Source organism: Fukomys damarensis, unplaced genomic scaffold (assembly GCF_012274545.1).
Source record: "Fukomys damarensis isolate Sample0158 unplaced genomic scaffold, DMR_v1.0_HiC HiC_scaffold_26, whole genome shotgun sequence".
Taxonomy (NCBI): domain Eukaryota; kingdom Metazoa; phylum Chordata; class Mammalia; order Rodentia; family Bathyergidae; genus Fukomys; species Fukomys damarensis.
Window position 1 is genome coordinate 8,991,933 of NW_022900938.1, and position 22,173 is coordinate 9,014,105.

The 22,173-nt window shown below is 36.2% G+C and overlaps 1 protein-coding gene across 5 annotated transcripts in view; it reads left to right on the forward strand.

Moving 5' to 3' along the window:
• Col5a2 (collagen type V alpha 2 chain) overlaps nt 1-22,173 on the forward strand; it is a 309,094-nt gene continuing 286,921 nt past the window's right edge. For 2 of the 5 annotated variants that reach the window (XM_033756383.1, XM_033756387.1), the window contains exon 1: nt 152-308. The gene's annotated coding sequence lies outside the window, so the exon portion shown is untranslated. The other 3 variants (XM_033756385.1, XM_033756386.1, XM_033756384.1) reach the window with 3 other exon arrangements.

Here is a 22,173-nt window from a genome sequence, read left to right on the forward strand (position 1 = left end):
CTGCGGGGTCCTAGGTCGCGTTTCCCTGCACACAGGACAACCCCCCCCCCGGCTCCTCTAGGCCTGAGACTCTATGGTAAGACCCTCGTGCCTTCGCCGCCATCTTTTGTTTGGGCGACATCAAAATGAGACGCTTATAAGAAAGGTAAAAGCAAAACACATCTGGAGACAGTTTATATTAGATGCATTTACACAGCTACAGTATTTAGTACAGAGAGACTTCTATTCGGCCTTGTCAATCTGACTGTATAGCTTCGGGCAGAAGCTAAAGTGAGCTCTAGACGTACCACCCAGGCTTTTCCTGTCAGGTAATCGCGATTCCGGCCCCGGGAGATGACACAGTATTCGGCGTCCGCTCCTTTTTTTTTTTTTAGTGGACCAGTTGGATTCTTGGATTCTTGGATTCTTGGGTGGAAAGGGCTCCACTTTCTGCACCGCTCTTTATTCCTCTTTTAGCTTTGATTTCTGTTTTCTTAAATTAGTCAAATTGGGTAATTTGTGTATGCGTAGGGAAATATATATTTTGATTAGTTTAACTAATGTGAAAGAAGTAATCTTAGATATTTCAACTCCAGTCAAGCCTAGCTAAAACCACACTGAGCATATCTGTTGAGATACTCTGCACGTATTACTGAGTCCTAGAATTATAAGTAAAATAATGGTTATTTCTTTAAGCCACTGAATTTTGTGGCAATTTGTTATTGCTCATTAAGCAACAGAATCAAGGATTTAAATTAAGATTTCAAAAGATAGTGTATTTGGAGACTATTTCTTTTTCAGTGGTATGTAATATAATGGTATATTTGTAGTATATCTGTAGATGATGAATTAAAATGTATGAAATACGTTATTTCAGTTACTTTAGAAGTCATTTAAGGGTCGAAAGAACATACAGGCTTATGAGTAAAAACTGAAAATTTTACATTAAAGTCTCTAATAGAAAAAAATATACCACATAACGTATGCATGGGTTATGTAAGGAAAGATGGAAATGTGAATATAGGATAAAAAGGAAACGCTAGAAATGAATGCAACAATTGTAATAGAACTTGACAGTTCCTTTGGTGGGCTCATCAGACTGTTCACTGCTGTGGAAAAAAAAAATCTGTGACCTCGCGGAAATGTCTCTACAGATTCCAAAACGTTAATGCAAAGAGAAAAAAGAATGAAAAAGAGTGACCAAAATATCCAGTAACTGAGGCAATTAAAAAAATGCAACATGAGAGTAATGAGAATACCAGGAGAAGAATAGAAAAGAATGGAAGAAATATTTGTAATAGTGATTGAGAATTTTCCACAGTTAGAGGTAGACATCCAATTACAGATGCTGAAACTTTAGAGAATACCAAGGTGAATAAGTTACATATGCCAAGTCATATCTAATTCAAAAATCCAAACACAAAGAAAATCCTGAAAGAAGCTGCATTTCTATCTTATCATTGTTGTTTTCTGTGGAACAAGGATAACAATTATAGTTTCCTCAGAAACCCTGTAAATAAGAAGAGAGTCAAGTGAAATATTTAAACTTTAAAAAGAAAAATCAACTACTACGAATTCTGTAGTGAAATTATCTTTCAAAACTGAAGAATTTAAATGGGCTTTTTCAAACAAGCAAAAATTGAAGGAATTTTTATCCAGTAGACTCACCTTGCAGGTGTCAGTTAGAAATAAATTTTAATTTAAAAAGTTCTTCAGAAAAAACAGATGAGATAGATTAGGAACTCTGATCTGTATAAAAAATGGAAGAGTTTTAGAGAAAGAGTAAGTGAAGGCAATACAAAATATTTACTTTTTCATGTTCTTAATTGACCTAACATATAGATGGTCTAACAAATAACTGTTCTAAGAACCACAACAATTTTTGATTATTGGGCCATTCTAACTTAGAGATAAATTAAATGAGAACAGTATTATAAAGTATGGGAGGGAGAAATTGAGAATATTCTATTAAAATACTTTTCTATTCACGGAATGGTAGTGTTGAAAGTGGAAGCAGATAGTTTTAAATGTACAATGCAATCCCAAGGGTAACTGTGAAAGGGTAAAAAAATAATGAATGTGGACTAATAAAAAAGCTTAGTTAAAAGAAGAGAAAGCAGAAAATGAGTGGCAGACAAAAAAGAAGCAAAGAACAGGGAAAAGAATAGAAATAGATACTAATCTTTTTATCAGAAACTATTAATTTATGAGAAGAGAATATCAGAGAGGATCTATGTTGTCTATAAGAAGCCCATTTTATTTTATTTTATTTTGGTACTGGGGATCGAACTTGGATCCTTGAGCTTGCGAAGCAGTCCGCCGAACCGCTGAGCTAAATCCCCGGCCCTAAGAAGCCCATTTTAAATACAAATACAAAGGTAGAACACTTTTCTACATACAAAACAAGTTTCTTGAAGGTTCTTTGTATTTGCATTATAGGAGAATTTAGTATCTTGTTTAACTTTCTGTTCACTAATTTAAATCTACCCAATTACATAAAGCAAATTTGGAGGTAAAAATGAAGGTATAAAGGGAAAAAGATACGACATGCTGCCACAATCAAAAGAAAGTCTGAGTAGTTATTTTAGTTTCAAACAGAGCAGATTTTAGAGCAAGAAAAATTTAGGACCAATTCAGATTACCTTCGATAAGAGTAAGGGAATCGGGAGAAGGGGTGAGGACAGGTAAGGAGGGTAGAGGCTACGGGGTGGAAATGATCTAAGTATGATAAATGAATGTGTAAATATGCCAAGGTGAAACCCATTATTCTGTATAGGTAGAATGTCCTATGAGGGACCAATTCTCCAAGAATATGTAACAGTCTTTAATGTGAATATGCCTAACAACTATCATCAAAATACATGAGGCAAAAATATGCAAGGAATAATAAATGAATCCACTGTTATAGTTGGAGACGTAAAGCAGCCACAGGCTACCTGCTTTTCAGCAGAGGAGAAATGGACCCACCTCTTAATGAGAGGCGTAGCAACATCACCTGTAGGACGGGAGATATGTTGTGGCCATCGGTGGAAAAATACAACTGCCGGAGTGCACATTCTCATGTAGGATGTCTGATCTTTCCTAGAGATTTTCCGCCCCATTACAGAACGTTCTGGCCTCTCAGGTTTGTGTGGTCTTGGAGAGGTCACTTGTCTAGGCCCATGCAGGAACTGAGATACCGTGTCTGTAACTGCAGCCTCTGCCTGCAATTGCTGTGGTCATTGCTGCTCCATTGATGTTATGTTTTCCTGTTCTTTCCTTCAGAGAACAACCTCCTCTCGAGGTCTCCTAGTCTAGGGCATCCTACGAACCTGCAGTAGCAATGTAGGCTTCTCTTTTACCGCATAAGTGCTTTTGGAGGACCGGTAGACGTGTGATTGAGGAATCGCTTGAAACAATATTGAGGTCCCGAAATCCTTGTCAGTCTTGGACAACTTTCCTCTTCTTTTGTTCCCACCCCTTCTTGTGAATCCCTCCATCAGTTGATTATCTCAACCCAGTTAGGGTTGATTTTCCCCCCATGGAATGGAGTGGTCTTAAATGAATTGTAATGCTTCTGGGCAATCAAGATATTTTGGGCAGGAAAAGTGGGAGGTTACCAAAGCATATAGGAGAGGTGTTTGCCTAACTCCACTAATAGACTGTGGTTCATCTTTCACTAATTGAGAGCAATTTCAAATCCAGTCAGTCAACACCAGTAAGTACATTAAAGAACACATTGTGAGAAGTAGTAACAAAACCTCTTCCCTTTCAATCATAAGTATGTGGCATTTAGTTAACATTCTATCTCTGTTCCACTGGAGAGCAGATAAAGACACAACGTGAATTATGTTAGAGGCAGTATTGCCCACGGTAAAAGGATTCCTGCTTGATAAATTGCATCTAGACAGGGAGCGACTATAAAGTTCCCATAAGTGCCCTGTGAGGAGGCTGTAATTTTGGCTGTCCTGAGGGTGTCAGCTCTTGCATAATTGCGTATCCTTCTTGGGAACGCTGAAAACAGTGCCTTGTAGCTGTTACAAGAGACAAAGTTTCTGGTGAAAGATGAGGCCTTTAAGCGGGTCAGTGTCTGCATCTGCCAGATGAGATGTGAGTCAGATAAGAAATTAAGGTAAACTGAAATTATAATTTTAAAATCTCAAGACTCCCAGGCATTATTTCAGAAGCAAACCTCTTTAGAAATCAGTGTCTCAAAGCAGTCTTTACCAGGAAGAGATGGCTGTCGAGGTCCCTGATTGGTTCCAAGGAGCCAGTCAGATCAATCAGATCTTTCAACATAAAATTTGGGATGTAGAAGCTGAAACTGAAGCTGCAGTTTATGTTTCTTACGTGGGTCTTGTGGTCAGAGACAGGGTATCCTCATTTGTCAGGTCCTTGGTGGGCCCTGTTTTTACCTTTAAGAAAGTGTATTATAGTCATTCCTTGGTATCAGTGGGGATGACTCCAGGATTGCGCACAGATACAAAAGTCCTTGGATACTTGACTCCTTACAAAAAATGGCACAGGGAGGATAAGATTAGAGGTTTACTTGAGCCTTGCCTATGAAATTTACCTATCCATAAAATTGAAGAACTATCCAAAGACTTGTATTTAGTATGGCTGTTATTTTTGACGAAGGATTGGGCCCTTCAGAGCACAAGAACACATTTATCATCCCAGAAGGCATTTTGGAAGTTGGAGGATAACAAAGAGAAATCATTGCTATTCTGAATATGAATGTAAAGAGCTGTTTTTTTAGTGATTAGTAATATCTGCACATATTATGTTACAATTAGGAAAATACTTTCAATTACAATATAAACTTTTCCTGTATTTTAAGGCAATTATTATTTCCCTCCTCCACATATGTGAAGATTAAGATGTTCTCTGAACCTTACTCTCTGCAAATCCCTTCTTCCATGGTGCTAGGTAACTCTACTTAAAAAACAAACAAACAGATCAGTGTGACATCCCACAAAATATGATTCACAACAAAAAAATCTTTCAGCACCCACTTTGAGCAAATAGACCCCGTGCTGCAGTTTTCACTTTTGCCTGAGTCTCACTTTAGTCCTTTGCCTAACCCTGCACCTCCCCGACATAGATGACTTCAGCCCTGCTGCCAAGGGGCACAGAAGCCCCAGCTGCTCCTTTCTTTGTTCAGGTTTTTCCTTTCTCCCATGCACGCAGTGTTTGCTCAACACAGAAGAGCTTAGTGGGTTACCAGGAAGAAGCCCTCCCGTCTCCTGGGGCCCAGCTATCACCCTTTGAAATGTTTGTGTATTTGCCTGGAGACTTGGCAGTGATTCAGTGGTTCACTCTGATTTCAAGGTTCTGTAACTTCAAGTTGCTCACACAGGTTGAGGGGTTAGAGGATCCGAAGTTCTTGTTTTGGAAAATTCTTTTCATACAAATCATAGATGTTCACGTGGGAGCAGGATCGTGTCCACCACGGGGGACTGCACATGTGTTGCTCCCCAGGAGCAGTGTAGCAGGCAGAAATGAAGGTTTCTTGGCCTAGTAGTAAAGTCCTATCATAAAATGTCCTGAGTTAATTTCTATTTTCTTTTTCTCACCTCATGAACGGCACTGTAGAAGTTATCCCCTGAATATCCCATGATGATTCTAGGTCTACAGCTCTAATTAACCTTAACCTCAACCTGAAAGGTCCTCTTGCTTTCATTCTGCGTATCTGAGCCTTTCCACACAACTTCTCGGCTCTCTCCATGAACATTTTCATTCACCTTCCTATTTTCCACTCAGAGCTCTAAATATTTTCCTTACCTCTCATTGTGTCCAATTGCTCATGTTTTAACCTCAAAGGATGTATGTATGGTCTTTCAGTGTATGACTGTATATTATTTTTCTAGATAACATAATACAATGGGTTTTCATTGTTGACTCCTATTTGCTATCAGTTTGTTAGTGATTCATTGGTATGTAAGTTATCTGTGAATAGATTCTGTTTTTCAGTCTTTAATGGTACTTCTAAGTACTAAAATAATGCCTTCCGAGCTAAAATATAAAATTTAATGAAAAATTTCAATTATGACTGCAACAATATAGACTACCACTTGGTGGCAGCAAAGGTACATCATTATTTTTGCAGCGTGGTATTACACGACATCAGAATTCTAAACATCCTATGAGCAGGTTGAAAAATATTGTAAATGTCTAACTAATGGTGAAGATTAATGAAATTTTATAAAATGGACATTTCTTAGTATGAAGAAATGCAAAAGGATTTTGAGCATTTATCTTTATGTATAAAAGCGTCTTTTGCATCTTAATTCTAGAACCCCTCCGTTGTTTTTCAAACCAGATATGTCCTCTTTATTGTCTCTTGCCTCTCTACTTTGGAAGTTTTGTGAACATTAGGATTATGTTTTGTGACATTTGAGTTTTGAGTCATTGATGTTTTACAGGGTACTCTGCTGGGTAGAACGTGAACCTACACAAATTCCAGCTGTTGATAGTACATGTAGTTCTTCTGCAAACAAGCTTCTTCTAAGGCATGAAGCCTGAGTTTAATTTCCATGTGTAAAGTCATACCTAAAGTATGTAAACTGAAACAGATGTTAGTACTCTGAGAATGAGCTTGGTTCACGAAGGAACAGTTCTTAGCCTCTTCTTCTACTCCCACTTTATTTTGAAAGCCCTTTTGAATAGAAAAAGGTCTCTGGAGAGCCATCTAGTGTCTTTGACCCCATTAGTGTGTAGCAATTCATTCCTGGGAAACAGTTGCCCCAAATAAATGTTAGATTCTGCCTGAAACTCCTTTAGTAACAGTATAGTTTTCTTTCCTCCTTTATAAAATTTAAGCTTTATTTCTTCTTTAATTGGAAAGTTATTCACCCCAATAATAAAAGTTTTCTTAAGACATCATAAGGAGATCTTAAGTGATATTTAAATAATAACGCTGGACTTCTGTTTTCCCAAAGATTGCCAGTAATAGTCAATGTTTATATGACACCCATATAACTCTTCACTACTGCAGTTCCAGATATTAATAAGTAAAATATTTTAAGTCTTCCAATACCTGAATTATGTTGGTGATAGTTCATAGATTTCTAATGTGAAAATTTGTGTCTCCAATAATTTTCCAAAAAGGTGGAGTTACTAGAATGTCGAGGTACTTTTTTTCTTGTTCCTCTTTCCTACCTTGCCTTTCTCTTTCAAAGAATTGCTGTAATATGTAACTCACTTACATATTCTAGGAGAAAGAAGATGATTAGATCAGATCCTAGTCTGAAGGAACATTCAGTACAACATAGGTGCAAAACACATAGACATCAATTTATACTTTATTGTACTAGCAAAGAAAAAAAACCTGACAGCAAAGAAGAGTCAATATATATTTTTGAGGCACTAAAAAAACTTGAGAGAGGATGATGTTGGAGCTGGACATTGAAAAATAGAGAAGAATTTCTCTAGGTAGTAAAGGGAAAGCATATTTTCTAGGTAGCAGAATGGAATAAATACTGGTATGATGTATTTGTTGAATATAAAACACTCTGATACGGTTCTGACACATGGGAGGAGACATTAAATGATAAAAATAAATCACATTGATTTAGTCAAGCTGAAGGTTTAGAATATGAATGTAAAATTCTTTAATTAAAAGCGAATAATTATAACTTTAAAGGATTTGATTTATATTATTTCAAAGTGATGATAAATTACCCCCTTTTGCATAGTAAAAATTTAGATAAATATTCTTGATGTTATGAATTATTTTCTAATTGAACCTGTAAAATATGTCAATTGATTAAAAATTTAGGTAAATCAATACATAGTCACATGATTTTCCCATGGCTATATAAGTAGAATTTAACTTCCTAGAATTTGCTTTTATATTTAATCACTCAAATCTATAAATATTTGGCTTCCAGATTAACAAAGCTTTTGTGAAAATGTTGCAAATATTCGGTCATATTAGAGCATTAGTAATTAATTGATAGTTTTTTTTTTTTTGCTACCAGGTATTGAACTTGGGACCTTAAGCTTGTGAGGTAGGTGACAGAAACACTGAGCTAAATCTGTGGCTCAGTTTTACCTTTTTTTTTTTTTTTTTTTTAATCTTATTGAGTTTTTCAGTATATTTAAAGTATACAGTATAGTTACATTCATCATTGGGATCTTGTACCTTTAAATGACAGATCTTGGTTTTTATTATTTCCCTCATACCCCTGCCCTCCCTTCACCTCTTCTACCCTCTCCTACTTACAATGACCTTGTTTCCATTTTTTCCTTTTAGTTTTACCTTTATTCCATGATCTTGTGATAGCTCTAGTATACGTTAAATATAACTAAGAAATAACATAATTATCTATACAGTATTTTCCTACAAAGTGAAGTTCAAAAGTAAGTTCTGTTATTTTGTCTAGCTTTTAGAATCATTAATAGAAACATTTCATTTATTTCTGTTTTTTAGATAAACAAGATAATTTCTTTGTTGTTGTTGTTGTTTTTTGAGACAGGGTCTCACTATGTAATTGAGACTGACCTGGAACCCACTATGTAGCCCAGGCTGGTCTCTAACTCACAGCAATCCTCCTGCCTCAGCCTCCCGAGTGCTGGGATTCTAGGCGTGTGCCACCACGCCCAGCTCAAAATGTAATATTTCTATTTATAAAAATACACTAAATTACCCTATTTCTGGTTTTATATTTGTTTTAGTCTCAAATAATATATATTTTGATTTTGACACTAAATTCTTGGCCATATGAAAGAAAAATGATTATATATTTGTTGGGACATATGTACATGTCTTTAAAAATGTTAGAAGTTGATCCTGAAGTATTTTACATATCTAATTTTTTTAATACAACCTACTTCTAAGCAAAGAAAGAAGCATTCATATTTCTCTTTCATTTAATACCTGACATTGAACTCCCTTTTTATTTTTTTCTGCCTGAATTATAATTATAAAACAAACAGAATCTAAGTGCTCTACTTTCCATTTCAAGTTTCCATAAAACTGTGGTTTTGGAAATGGATAGAAAACTATTATGAAATTGTTTACGTTTCCAAGCCTGCTTGAGTAATTTAATAAATAAAGCTTCAGTGGTTTCACTTATGAAAGGCACTTGAAAAATAATTGATCAATCAAATTATTTTATCAAAAATAAAATTCAGTCTTATAAAGGCGTTATATGTGTTTATTTTCTTATTTTTCAATTAAAATAGTTCTATGCTTAGAATTAGGTGAATAGTTTTAAAGCTATATTTAATTTAGACCATTTAGGCCTAAATTTTTTAAATTATTGAAGGCTTTTCACTTTACCTCCCAAAGAGAAGTAGAAGTCTCTCGTTTATAAGACTTCTCAAAGAAAATATTCATGAGAAAAATAATGATAATTTCTGTGTTTTATTACTTCTTTACAGAATATTGAAAAACCATCAAACAAATAGTCGAATTTATGTATGACTAGGACATATTTCCTAGAATTAGGAGAGCATTTATAAAAATTAATGAAATATAAGGGAATTTCTATAATTCTGTGAGCAGAATATATCCTGTGTCACTTGTGAATATTATTTTCTCTTGGAACAAAAGTGTACCAATGACTTTTAGGGGGAAAATGACAAAATACATTCCTAAATAAGAATAAATGCCATGAAGTAAAAATTTTATAAATAAAAGTTCAAATAAGGGAATGAAGGTAAATAACAGCAGTCATAAAAGTAGTACAAATAGGGCCAGGGATTTAGCTCAGTGGTTCCACTGCCTACCTTGCAAGCGCAAGGACCTCAGTTCAATCCCTGGTACCAAAAAAAAAAAAAAAAAAAAAAGTAGTACAAATAGCCAATAAATACATGAAAAATGTACAGCCTCTCTGCCTATTAGAAAAATTCAAATTAGAACAACTCTGAGATGCCACCTCCAGAAAGAATGGCTATAATGAAGAAAACGCTGGAGAGGCTGTAGGAGAAATGGTACCCTTCTGTATTGTTGGTGGGGATGTAAACAAGTGCAGTGACTATGGGAGTCAGTAGAGAACGCCTTTAAAAACTAAAACTAGAAAGTCCGTTGGGCCCTGCTATTCCCCTTCTGCATATCTTCCCCAAAGAGCTGAAGACATTATATTACAATGATATATGCATACTCAGGTTTATAGCAGCACCATTCATGTTACTGGACGGCATAGTGTCTGGTGTCTCTAGGCACTTTCTGTCCCATTCAAAAAATTGCCAGGACATTGATGAGCAGATAAATACAATTTTATTTAAAGGGAAAAAGAAAGAGTGAAGAAAAGAGAAGACTAAGAAGAGATATGTCCTGCAAGCAGGACAGGCCACTATAGAAACAAGAAGACAGGATGCCACTGCAGAAACAGGAAGATAACGGGATGGGAAGATCAGAGTGGTGGCAAAGTCAATGGGTCTTTTATACTCTCTGAGATCTGGATCACCAGAAATTATTCTGCTTGTGCACATCCTGGCTGTGACTGACAGGTCACATTCTGTTGTTCAGCCTCTGTTCCACATCTTTGTAACTGTCAGGTTGCATCCTGTTTTCCAGCCAGACTGCCATGGCCTAATCTCTTGCCTCAATAATAGCTGCATCTCAGAAGTGGTGTATATGTTCATCAACAGATGAATGGATAAAGAAAATGTGGTATTTATATACAGTGGAGTACAGTTGTGCCTCAACAGAGGATAAATTTAAGTCATCTGTGAGAAAGCAGATGCACTCTGAGGCTATAATTTGAAGTGAAATAAATCAGACACACAAGCTTAAGTATCACATGATTTCTTTTATAGGAGAAATGAAAAATATGTATAAAGAGCAAAATACAAGATAGACAATAGGAAATAGGAAGAGATTTTTGCATAAGTAAAGAGGACTGTCTTAGTAACATTTCCCATTGCTGGCACAAAATACCCAACACCCACAAGTTAAAGGAAGAGAAATTTATTTTGGCTCATAGTTTGTGGAGGTTTCAGACCATAGTATTCTGGTTGTGGGGCAGAGTGGCATGGTAGAAGAAAAATAGTCCCTGGCATGGCAGGCAAGAAGCAGAAAGCCTCCTTTCTTTTTCCCTTTTTATTCTAGTCAGGCTGCAAGCTTATTGGTTGGTGCTGCATACACCCAAGGTGTGTCTTCCCGCTTCAGTAAGTCCATCATCCATACCCAGAAGTATGCTAAACCAATCAGTGGACTAATCCAGTATCTCACATTTATGATCTAGGCACTCCCAGAAGTCCCACCTATGAGCAGATAATGCTTGGGGGAGACATCTGGGTATAAGATATAACAGGGACCTGGAGATAGAGTGGGGAGAGGACATAAAAAGAATTGATTTGTGTTGTGTACATGTACACTCACTATGAGGGAATGTAATCATTATATACTGTGTGCTAATAAAACAAACATTTTTAAAAGTACTCATATCATGGCAACAATCAATTATTGTACATTGCTTTGATTTTTCCAGGCAGGTTTTCCACAACTAAAGTCAAGAGGATTAGTTGAATACATAATTCATGATATCAAAACACTTGTCAGACTCCCAGATATACCTGGGTAACTCAGGACAGTGTGATTGAAGGGTTGTGTTAAGATTTTTGTGATGTGCCTCTTGTCACTGCTCACCATTTTTGTTCTGTTCTAGAAGAGGTCAGTGGGTTAGTAAAAATGGTCGTTGCATCCTGTATGTTTTCTGTTCAATATTTAGACATTTGATGTAAAGTAAGGGTGATGATTAAAGGATGAAGTAATACATATGAATTATGTTATTTTTTAATGGTATCCAAACTTACAGTATGACTGTTAAAGGCCACCATGGCCACTGAGTTTTATTTTCTGGGTTGCTTTTGTCATAATTCATATCCTGCAATTTTCAGAATAGTATTAGGAATTAATAGTCACAAATATTTTTAAAAAGTGATTGTAGTGTAGTATGCCAGCTCTATTCACTTATTAATACTCCTGTGTATTCCTTAAACACTGCACCATGTGAGGGGCAAAAACCAGAGCTCACATATGGTCAGGCACAATAGCTTGTATATCAAGATCAGCATATCGATGCCGTGAGTTTGAATTAGTTCAGCTTCAGCTTTGGCTAGAGCCTCTGATTTCAGGTAATTTGTATTTAATCAGGTTTGCATTCACTTGCTATTGCCTTTCGCACAGAATGAGTAAAATGGCTGTCTAACTTGAAATGGGTCTCTTGTGTTAAATAATTGGCTAAATACCACAGCACAATTTTTTTTGCCACCCCAGATTAGGGTGAATTATATCTTTATCTGAAATTAAGCGCACACTTCTGGGTCAGGGAAACAGAACCAGTCAACCTATTGTTGGTTCCAATAGTCTTAAATAATGCATTCTATTTTCACCATCAAAAATATTGTATCTTGGTAAAAGATCTTTCATCTGCCATAACAAGACCTGGAGTTTAAGACGCAATTACTGGAAAGGCAACCATAATATTTTTCTTTCCCCAGAAAAGAAAAACAGAAACCTTGTTTCCTGACTGCATGTCAACTGTTAGAAATGTTTAAAAGCTAAGAAAATGGGGCTCCCTTTATTCAGTATAATCGTGCTAGTAAAGACATGATGTCTCGCTGTAGTATTCCTGCAATTTAATTTATTTGTTGTTTTAGAAAGAAATTCTGTTTCCATTAAAATTGTTTCTGGGAGGTGATTCATAAACAGAGGACCTGGACATGGAATCGGTCTCTTGAGCCTATTTACATTCTTAATCATACACAGCTGCTCAGTGGAAGGAGGATTTTGAATTTTTCAAGAGCAGAAAGAATCTTATCTTTTGTAATTAAAACATTAGATCATGGTCACCTTGAACCATCACCAAGCATCATAATTTAGAAACCTAAGTTTTGAGAAGGGAGATGTTCCCTTCAGTGCCTAGGAAACCTTCTTTTAGGTATTCTGAACTCAAATGTTAGCACATTTGAAAAACCTTTCCATTGATGCAAAACAGCTGTAGCTGCGTTCTGAGCACTATAAACATTCTTTTCTACTTCCCCCATATTCTTATACTTTCCAGATCCAAGGAAAAGGATTTAAAAACTTTCCAATTAATTCTTATCATGCACTTCCCACAACTGTTTCCCTTTTAACTAAATAGCACTTTTAAAGATAGCTTTTATAAAATGGAGCCTTGGCACATATTGAAAGCAAGTAGTCTAAAGATGGTTGAAAAAATTAACTTAAAAAAAAGCATAGTATGAAGTTAAAACATTTTCTTATAGCATGACCCTTAACAAATCTTCAAATGTATTTCCTGCTTGGGATGACACAGGAAGCAAGAAGACCACTTACATTTCTTTTCTCATTTACCATTCAGGAAGTGATCCTGCCAATTTCCTTACATATAAATCAAAGTTCCATCTCTGCTTCTGTGATGAATTGTCTATGAGCTCTTTGTCTCAGTAGTGTTAAGACAGGACCAGTTTGCATTATCATTGGTGAATTTCCCACATTTTAGAAACTATAACAGATTCATAGCTGCTTAGCATCTTGTATCTGAATAATATTCTGAAGTAGCTTTTACTAGGTAAGTAAACCAGTACAAACCGGTTTTCAGGTGCTTTTCCAACTAGTACGGCTACAGACCCCAGCAGGGCCAATTACCTTTGGTTCAGAACTTTTTCCCTGTAGAAATTTTCTTACAAAAGCTCAAGGAGTTCATTTTCTGGTGGAGCTTGACAAAGGGGAGAACTTGCCTTTAGTCTAAGAAGTGACTGTAAGGATAAGAACATAATTTGTGGAAGGAAAATTACACTAAAACTAATTTTTAAAATTTTAGTAATATATGCTTTTTAGTGGTCTTGGTGCTTCTGAACATAATAACTTTTAGTTATGTCTAAGATGGTTTTATCCCAGCAATGGAATTCACCACTTTTATTTATTTACAAAACATACTATTACAAAAAAAAATGTGAGAATAATTTCTCTTTAGCACCAATTCTATGTTTTTAGATTGATAGCATAAAGATGAAAATGGCATTGTAATTAAAGTAGCCAATTTCTTTTTTTTTTTTGGTACTGGGGATTGAACTCGGGTCCTTGCACTTGTAAGGCAGGCCACCGAACCACTGAGCTAAATCCCCAGCCCTAAAGTAGCCAATTTCTAACATTATCCTTTCTGATATTGGGATTGAATCCAGTGTGTTCTACCACTGAGATATATTCCCAGAGATGTTTATTTTTTATATTGAGATGAAGTCTTACTAAGTTTCTCAGGCTGGTCTTGAATTTGCAATCCTTCTCACTCAGCTTTCCAAGTAGCTGAGTTTAAAAGTGTGTACCACTGTGCCTTACCTAATCCGTTTTTGGTAATAAATTTTTTTCTAGTACTTTGAACTTATTTCATTTCTCTAGTTAAATTTAGTCATTCACTTAATAAAATATCTAATAGTATTTGCAGATATGAAAATTACTGTTTATGACTGTGCTGTGATCTTGGCTAAGTATATTATCTATGTATTTTCCTTTAGTCACTCTATGAAGTACTTACAAAATTTCTACAAAGAACTAAGCTACTCACATTCATTGCTTTAAGTACAAAGTCAGTATTTCAGATAATATAACAGATTAATTCATTAGCCCAAAAAGTATTCCCTAAAGAATCATAAATGTTGACTAAGCTTTGACATGAGTTTTAAAAATTTATCAGAAAAAACCCGAGGGAACAGAAACTTTTGGCTGAAACTTGCTGTAATTTCATGGTTATAGATACCCATCTGGTCTTACATGCATTTGAGCATGAAATTAATTGTGTGCAAGAGTTTGCTTTTTTGGTTTGGCACAGTATCATCTTACATGCCTCTGCTTTGCATTTTTTTTCCTCATTGAGTTTATTGGTACATTTTAGGTATACCGTGCAGTTACATTCATCATTGGGATCTTGTACCTTTACACGACAGGTCTTGGTTCTCATTTTTTCCCCTTGCCCCTGCCCCCCCACCCCCCCTCTGTCCCCCTTTACAAACACTTCATTTCCATTTTTTCATGTTCTCATATTTTTTTTCTTTTCTTTCCCCTACCCTTCCCACTTTCCCTACACCTTTAGCCCCCTTCTTCCTATTTCGCATTGTCCATTATCTCATTAGGATCTTATGTACTATTATAGTTTATTCACACCAGAGAAGCTATTCGGTATCTACACGTGTGACTTATTTATTTCACTGAGGAGTATATCCTCATGCTTTGCATTTTTAACCTAGGTCTCTCTGGTCTGTATCTGCCACATCTTCCCCAATGGCCAATATGTAGAATGTTCTGTAGAATGCAGTTATCTTAAGCAAGTTCTGTGACACTAGACTTTGTTAAAAGGCTATTTAATCACACATGAATATCCTGTGACTTTTTTGAGTGCTTTAAATTTTCATTCAGTTAGTGCTAACATTTTTACAGCTGTAGTATGATAATAGTGGTTAATACCAACAAAGAACTTCCTGAATTTCAGAAAATCGCTTTTTCTGGATTATCTCATTTATTTCTCACCACTGCCTTGTAAAGTACACATAAGTATTATTAGAAAACACTTGGAACTGAATAGTAATAAAAGTATGACATGTTAAAATTTGTGGAATGCATGGAAAGCCTTGCTTAGAGATGAACTCATGTTTTTGAGTAAACTTATTACTGAAGAAGAAGGTTGCAAATCAACAGTCCCAGCCAGGGATTTAGCTCAGTGGTGCCATGCCTGCCTTGCAAGCGCAAGGTCCTGAGTTTGGTCCCAGGTACCAGAAACAAAACAAAACAAAACAGCAAAAAATCAACAGTACAATGAGGAAAAAAATCAACAGTGCATTTCAAGGGCTTGGAGTGTAGCTCAGTGATGAAGTGCTTGCCAAGTTGGCTTTCCTGTCCCTGGGCCAAAGTACCCAACACCTGCAACTTAAATGAGGGGTGGTGTAACTGGGCTCACAGTTTCAGAGAGTTTAGCTGGCTCTAAGGCAGGAACATCATGGTGGAAGGGTGTGGCGAGGCAAAGGTTCTCATGTTATGGTGGTATCACAGCTAGAAGTGAGTCATGATCAGCATTCCCCAGGAACAATTTAATTTTTCTGTTAGTAAGGTAGAAAACACAATAGGAGAAAACAGAGCAATGGTAAGTAAGGACTCAAGCAATTGTACAAGCCTGTTTCTTATGGGGATTTGTGGTTAAGAAGTGTATCCAAGGTGTAGCTTTATTCTGATTAATGAAAGTGAACTAAAGGAAATGGTCTGCAAAGGATGGGAAACATAACAAACATGGCCAAGAAAGAGTGAAAATTAAGTGTACAGAATATCTCTGAAGGCATTAAGACAGGCAGGCAGGCAGCTGGGAGTTTTTGGTGGAGTTCTGATTAATGTATCATATCACTAAACGAGAAATATCAAGGGAATTTTGTCAAAGTAACTCTAAGTCCCTTTATTTTGGCATTCAAGGAATAGCAGATTAATAAATAGCAGATTATTAGAATAAAAGGACAAAAACTAGTTAATGAAAGATTGAGCTATCACTTTTTACACTTGATCTTAGCCAAAAGGCCAAGAAGCAATCGAGCTATCACTTTTTGACCAGCGTTTCTTTGTAGATTAGGTGTTTGTGTCAGTCTAGGAAAACTCAGCTTTAAATCTCTGTGTTATAAACAGCATTCCTCACCAACCTACCCGTGAACCATCAGATGTTACACAGATATGATGTGGACAATGACACCTATTTTGTCTCTGTATAGAAATGGGAATTTCTTAAAATTTAAATAGAGATGCTATCTAGACTATAGAAAGACAAGTCTCTGTCATTATAGACAATATTTAAGCTATACAAATATTGGAAAAAGAATTCATGAAAATTGTAAAATATGAAGTTTCCCAGCTACTACAACAAGAGACAAAGTCTAATCCCAATTATTCATTTTCTTTCATTTGGTAATTTTTTGAAAGAAGCACTGGAGTGAAGAATAAAATAGACCATACCCCAAATGGGAAACCGTAGTACTGTTAAGCATATGGAATAAAGTCATGGCTGCAACCAATTTCTTTCTGTGAAAAGGATTCGGATATTTCAAAAAACTGCTTTTATTGACTCTTTAATTCCCCCCCCCTCTTTTTAGTTTCTTGTCTTGCCTATTTGATTTGCTCTGCTGGGCCTCATGGTGTTGCGACCTTCATTGCCTTTTTCCAGGATATTGTTTAGAATTCCTTATAGTGCTGGTTCGGTGTTCATGAAGTTTCTCAGGTGTTCTTTGTCACGGAAGTATTTTATTTCCCCATCCATTTTAAAAGAGAGTTTTGCAGGATACATCAGCCTAGGTTGGAAGTTGTTTTTAGGGCTTGAAATACCTCAAGGCTCTCCTTGACCCAAGGTTTTGTGTTGAAAAGTCTGCTGTTATTCTGATGAGCTTTCCTTTGTATGTGATTTGTTTCTTTTGCTAACTACTTGCAGTATTTTGTTCTTCTGTTGGGTTTCTGGGATCTTGATTGTTATATGTCTAGGTGTGTTTGGCAGGGTTGTGGGAAGAAAGGAACCCTTTTCTATTGTAGGGTGGAGTGCAGACAGGTGCAACCACTATGGAAATCAATATGGAGATAGCTCAAAGAACTAAGATTAAAGCTGGGTGTGGTGGCGCACACCTATAATCCCAGCACTCGGAGGCTGAGGCAGGAGGATCGCTGTGAGTTTGAGACCAGCCTGGGCTACATAGTGAGTTCCAGGTCAGTCTCAACCACATAGTGAGACCCTGTCTCAAAAAATCAAAAAAACAAAACAAAAATCAAAGAACTAAGATTAGAGGTTCCATTTTACCCAGCCATCCCTCTGCTGGTTATCTTTCCAAAAAATTAAAAGAATCATACCACAGTGATATATGCACACCCATGTTTATAGCGGCACAGTTTGTAATAGCTAAAACTTGGAAACAGCCCATTTGCCCATCTTTTGGAGACTGGATAAAGAAAATGTGGTTTTTCTATAAAATGGATTATTACTCAGCCATCAAGAATGAGAAATTAGAGTCATTCATAGGAAATGGATGAATATTGAGGTCATACTCTTAAGTGAAATAAATAAGTCACACATGTAAATACCGAATAGTTTCTCTGGTGTGAAAAACTATAATTGTAAATAAGATCCTAGTGGTATAATTGACAATGTGAAATAGGAAGAAAAGGGCTAAAGGTGTAGGCGAAGTGGGAAGGGTAGGGGAAAGGAAATAAGGGAAAAGAAAAAAATATGAGAAAACGAAAAAATGGAAATAAAATTTTTGTAAATAGGGAAGGGAGGAGAGGGTGAAGGGAGGGCAAGGTATGGGGAAAAATGAGAACCAAGACCTGTCATGTAAAGGTACAAGATCCCAATGATGAATGTAACTGTACTGTATACCAAAAATGTACCAATAAACTCACTGAGGAAAAAAAAGGGCTAAAAAAGTGAGAGGATCAGAGTTCCAGGGACACATATATGATAATGAAGTGGCATTTCTAATCTGGAATCTAAATTAGCAAAGAATTTATTTTAGTCTGCTTGCTCCTGCAGCAGTGATTATAATTTTTGAGTAGAGTTCTGTGTAAGCTAAGGACAACCTACATATAACTAGAACTGTAGTCATTGTCTTTCACTGATAAAGGTGGCATCTCTTAACTTAATTCCATCAGGTTGCTACTTAAACTGCCCAGGGGATTGGATTCCTCATTAGATTATATCCAAAGAAAAGATTTTTAGCCATTCTTCCAGGCAGGATTGGAGAATAGATTGTCCTTCATACGATAACCTATACCTTGGGATACGTACTGACTGTGATGTACTGTGCCTATCACTCCTGTTACCATTGCAGTAAATTCTTACTGTTTCTATTTTTGCCACCTCTTAACTGCCAGCTACTGCAAGGCTGGAGCCAACCTGTTTATAGCCTAGGAGTAATGGAATGGAGGAAAGCTGCTTGGTGGTGATAAAGTAGGTTGATTTACTTCTTTAAGTCAAGGATTATAGAAGTGAATTTACCCCATAAAGTTGGAGGAGGAAAGAGGGCTTTTCTTTCTTCTGATTTTAAGAGTTAAGGAAAAGGGACAGATACTCACTTCATATGAATGCAAAAGATCAGGACAATAAAGTGCCGCAGGAGAACATAACTTCCCTGTAGAGGATAAGGTCAAAGTCAGTATGACAATTTTTGAGGAAATATTCCATGAATGTTGTGCATATTTCCAGTTCAGGTTGAATCCAGTATTTATTAACCAAAGTTTAATGATACCTATTCTTAAGACTATTTTGGCAGGTTTTCATATTCCCAGTTTTACCTTGTAGGCTTATGTGGAATTTCATTGGTTGAGTTAAGCCTAATATCTAAACTTATATAATATTTTATAGCTTGATACATAAAGGTAAAAATAGTTATGGCTATTCTTTTTTCACCATTAAGTTTATTGGTACATTTTAGGTGTACAATACAGTTACATTCATCCTTGGGACCTTGTACCTTTACATGATGTGTCTTGGTTCTTGTTTTTTCCCCATCCCCTGCCCTCCCTTCATCTCCTCCACCCCTCCCTATTTACAAAGCCTTTGTTTCCATTTTTCCATTTCTCATATATTTTCTTCTTTCCTTTTTCCCTTTCCCCACAATTATGCATATTCTTATATTGAAGTTACTTAAGTTATTTTATTACTTTTTAAAATAGCAAGAATAAAATGATATTATGTGGAATATGTTTTAATAAAGGGTAAACTAATATCTCAGCTGAACATTACTATCTAGGTAAACTTTTTTCTAATGAAAACATCATTTTAATTAATGTTAAACCTAGTAATACTGAAATGCACAAATAATATAAGGAAAACACCCCTATTCAAATGGAAAAAGTAATGGCCAATTAGCAAATACGTTACCCATAAAGAAGAAAATTGTAACATGGAGAGCAAGTTGAATGTGTTGTAAGTCTTTTTTGAAGCACGCTTTGATATCTTTCTTATACTCCAGAAGTGAAAAAGATGACAGTTAATGAATGCACCTAAGAAGGCCATAAAGACGTGTTTTTTTTCCTGAATGAATGACTGCTTTGTATGGTAGTGGGAGAAATCTAGTGGTTGTCCTTTGAATAGTATATACATTGAAGGATGGTATATATGTGTGTCAAATATATCAGATAATTAATTTTTATTCCTATAAGAAAATCTGGAATAAACCATGAATGGTACATAGCTTCTTCTGAGATACTATGTTGCTATTTTGTTCCTATATTACCTTTTCACCCCACTTATTCATTTTGCAATCCCAAACAATCAACCTTTGTGTAAGAAGCTAGCAAATTATTTACTTTTACTTAATGAGAGCAATGATCTTATTTTGCTGGCATCCATGGAAACTTAGCCATTAAATCAGAGATATTCTCTAGGATTCTCACTGACATAAGGGCCTAGGAACCTGTGCAGTTCAAACATTAAAGGCAGTTACCCATATATTGTATTGTATCTGTCAGATATTGTGCATGGAATGCAGGGATAGGAGGTACCTCATCATTTTATCTCCATTTCAGACCTAAGCCTCAAAATCTGTTTTAAAGATGCAGCAAAATTTGGCCCTCAGAATATTTCCTACTTTCACAGTAGGTACAGTTGCTTTGCATATACTTCAAAAATAAATAGTTAAAGAAAAACTTTGAAACTTGAAAAACATCAACATTTTCCCTAACGACTTACTTTTCAACCAAATTTAGTAAACTTACATTTTAACTAAACAAACCTAAAGACCAAAAGGAAAAAATCTTATTGCTTTAAAAAATTGGCTTCTATTATGATAGTCAATATCTCATCCCACAGTGACAATTTGACATCATAAAACTAATGCAATTTTGATAAATACCAAAAATAAATTAGAGTTGCCTTAATAAGTGCATACAAAGTATTCAGTTTGCTAAGTACACGAGGAAGTACTACCTACCCTTACCTTTGATCTTTTATTTTCTTGTATTCGGTAAGAAATGAAGACTGTTGGTTGGGAACCAGTTACTAGTATCAGTAATCAATCTTGGGAAAAAGGCCAGCAGCACCCACGCCACATTCTCATGACCTTCACAGGCAGGGCAGCCACTGGGTCTGGAAATCTTCTTATGCTGACTTTTTGCTGTGCCTTTCTCTGTCACCTAACCTCAGAGCTTCATTTGCCTTCTCCCTCCATCCCAGCCTTACTGACCGTGACCAGCCAGCTGGGCAGCCACAGCAGCAGCAGCAGCCATACTGACAAGATGTACCTAAAGATGAACTTGTCTTCTTAGCCTGCTTAATGGGGGCTTTCTCTTCACTAGGACATGTGGGTAATCAAGTTTGCCTTTACTTTTTGATCCTGAAGGAAGTTTGCTGAATTTTAGTAGTTTCAGTCATTTTGGAAGATTCTTTATTTATCCTTGCAGATACTTTTGTGTCTGATAGGACACTGCACAGAGGTGTGTTCTACTCTGACCATGCACGTCTTGGCTTAAGGACCACTCCAGCTGGATGTATGCTGCTGGGTTCATGCTGGCTGGGTAGCTGCTGGGCTTGGCCTCTTTAAGGTGGTGGAGTCTAGTGGAACACAAAGGCATCCTCTTGGGACCTACACTGCATCATTTTCTCTATTCTGGTCATGTTGTAGGCTAGACTTGCCAGATTTCGGGTGGGCCCTAGTGATCCAGGAGGCCCACAAGAACTTGTGTCTTTTCCAGGACTCAGTCATCTTGCTCATTAGGATGAAGGACCCATGTAACTCTCCAACTAATGTATTTTCATAATTCATAATGCTTCATAATGTCTCCAGGATTTATGGGAGCGACAACAAGCTAGTGAGAGATGATGATGTGCTGATGGAATCTAACTTCTTGATGCAATAATACATTTCTTCCATCTTTAGATATGTTTGGATTCCTCCAGACTCATTATGGTTGGCGGGTCAAAAGTTAACATTTCTCATTGTAGTGATCTTCACTTTAGACTGGAAATGTATTTGTTTTCATTAATAATCCAATTAATGATCAAAGTTTGTTAAGTGATGAGGTGAAAGATTAGGTGTTCTCGATGAGGTATTTTCTTCTCCTGAGAATATAGCAGCAATAAATAATAATATCACATCCCCTGCACAGATTTCAAACAGATTAAATGTATATGGTTTTAAGGTAAAATATATATTTTTTCCAATTTAAAACTTATAGAGTGATTCTGTGCTAGAGATTGAATTGACAGTCTAGATTCAGGCTTTTTTTTTTTTTTTTTTTTTTGGGTTTTA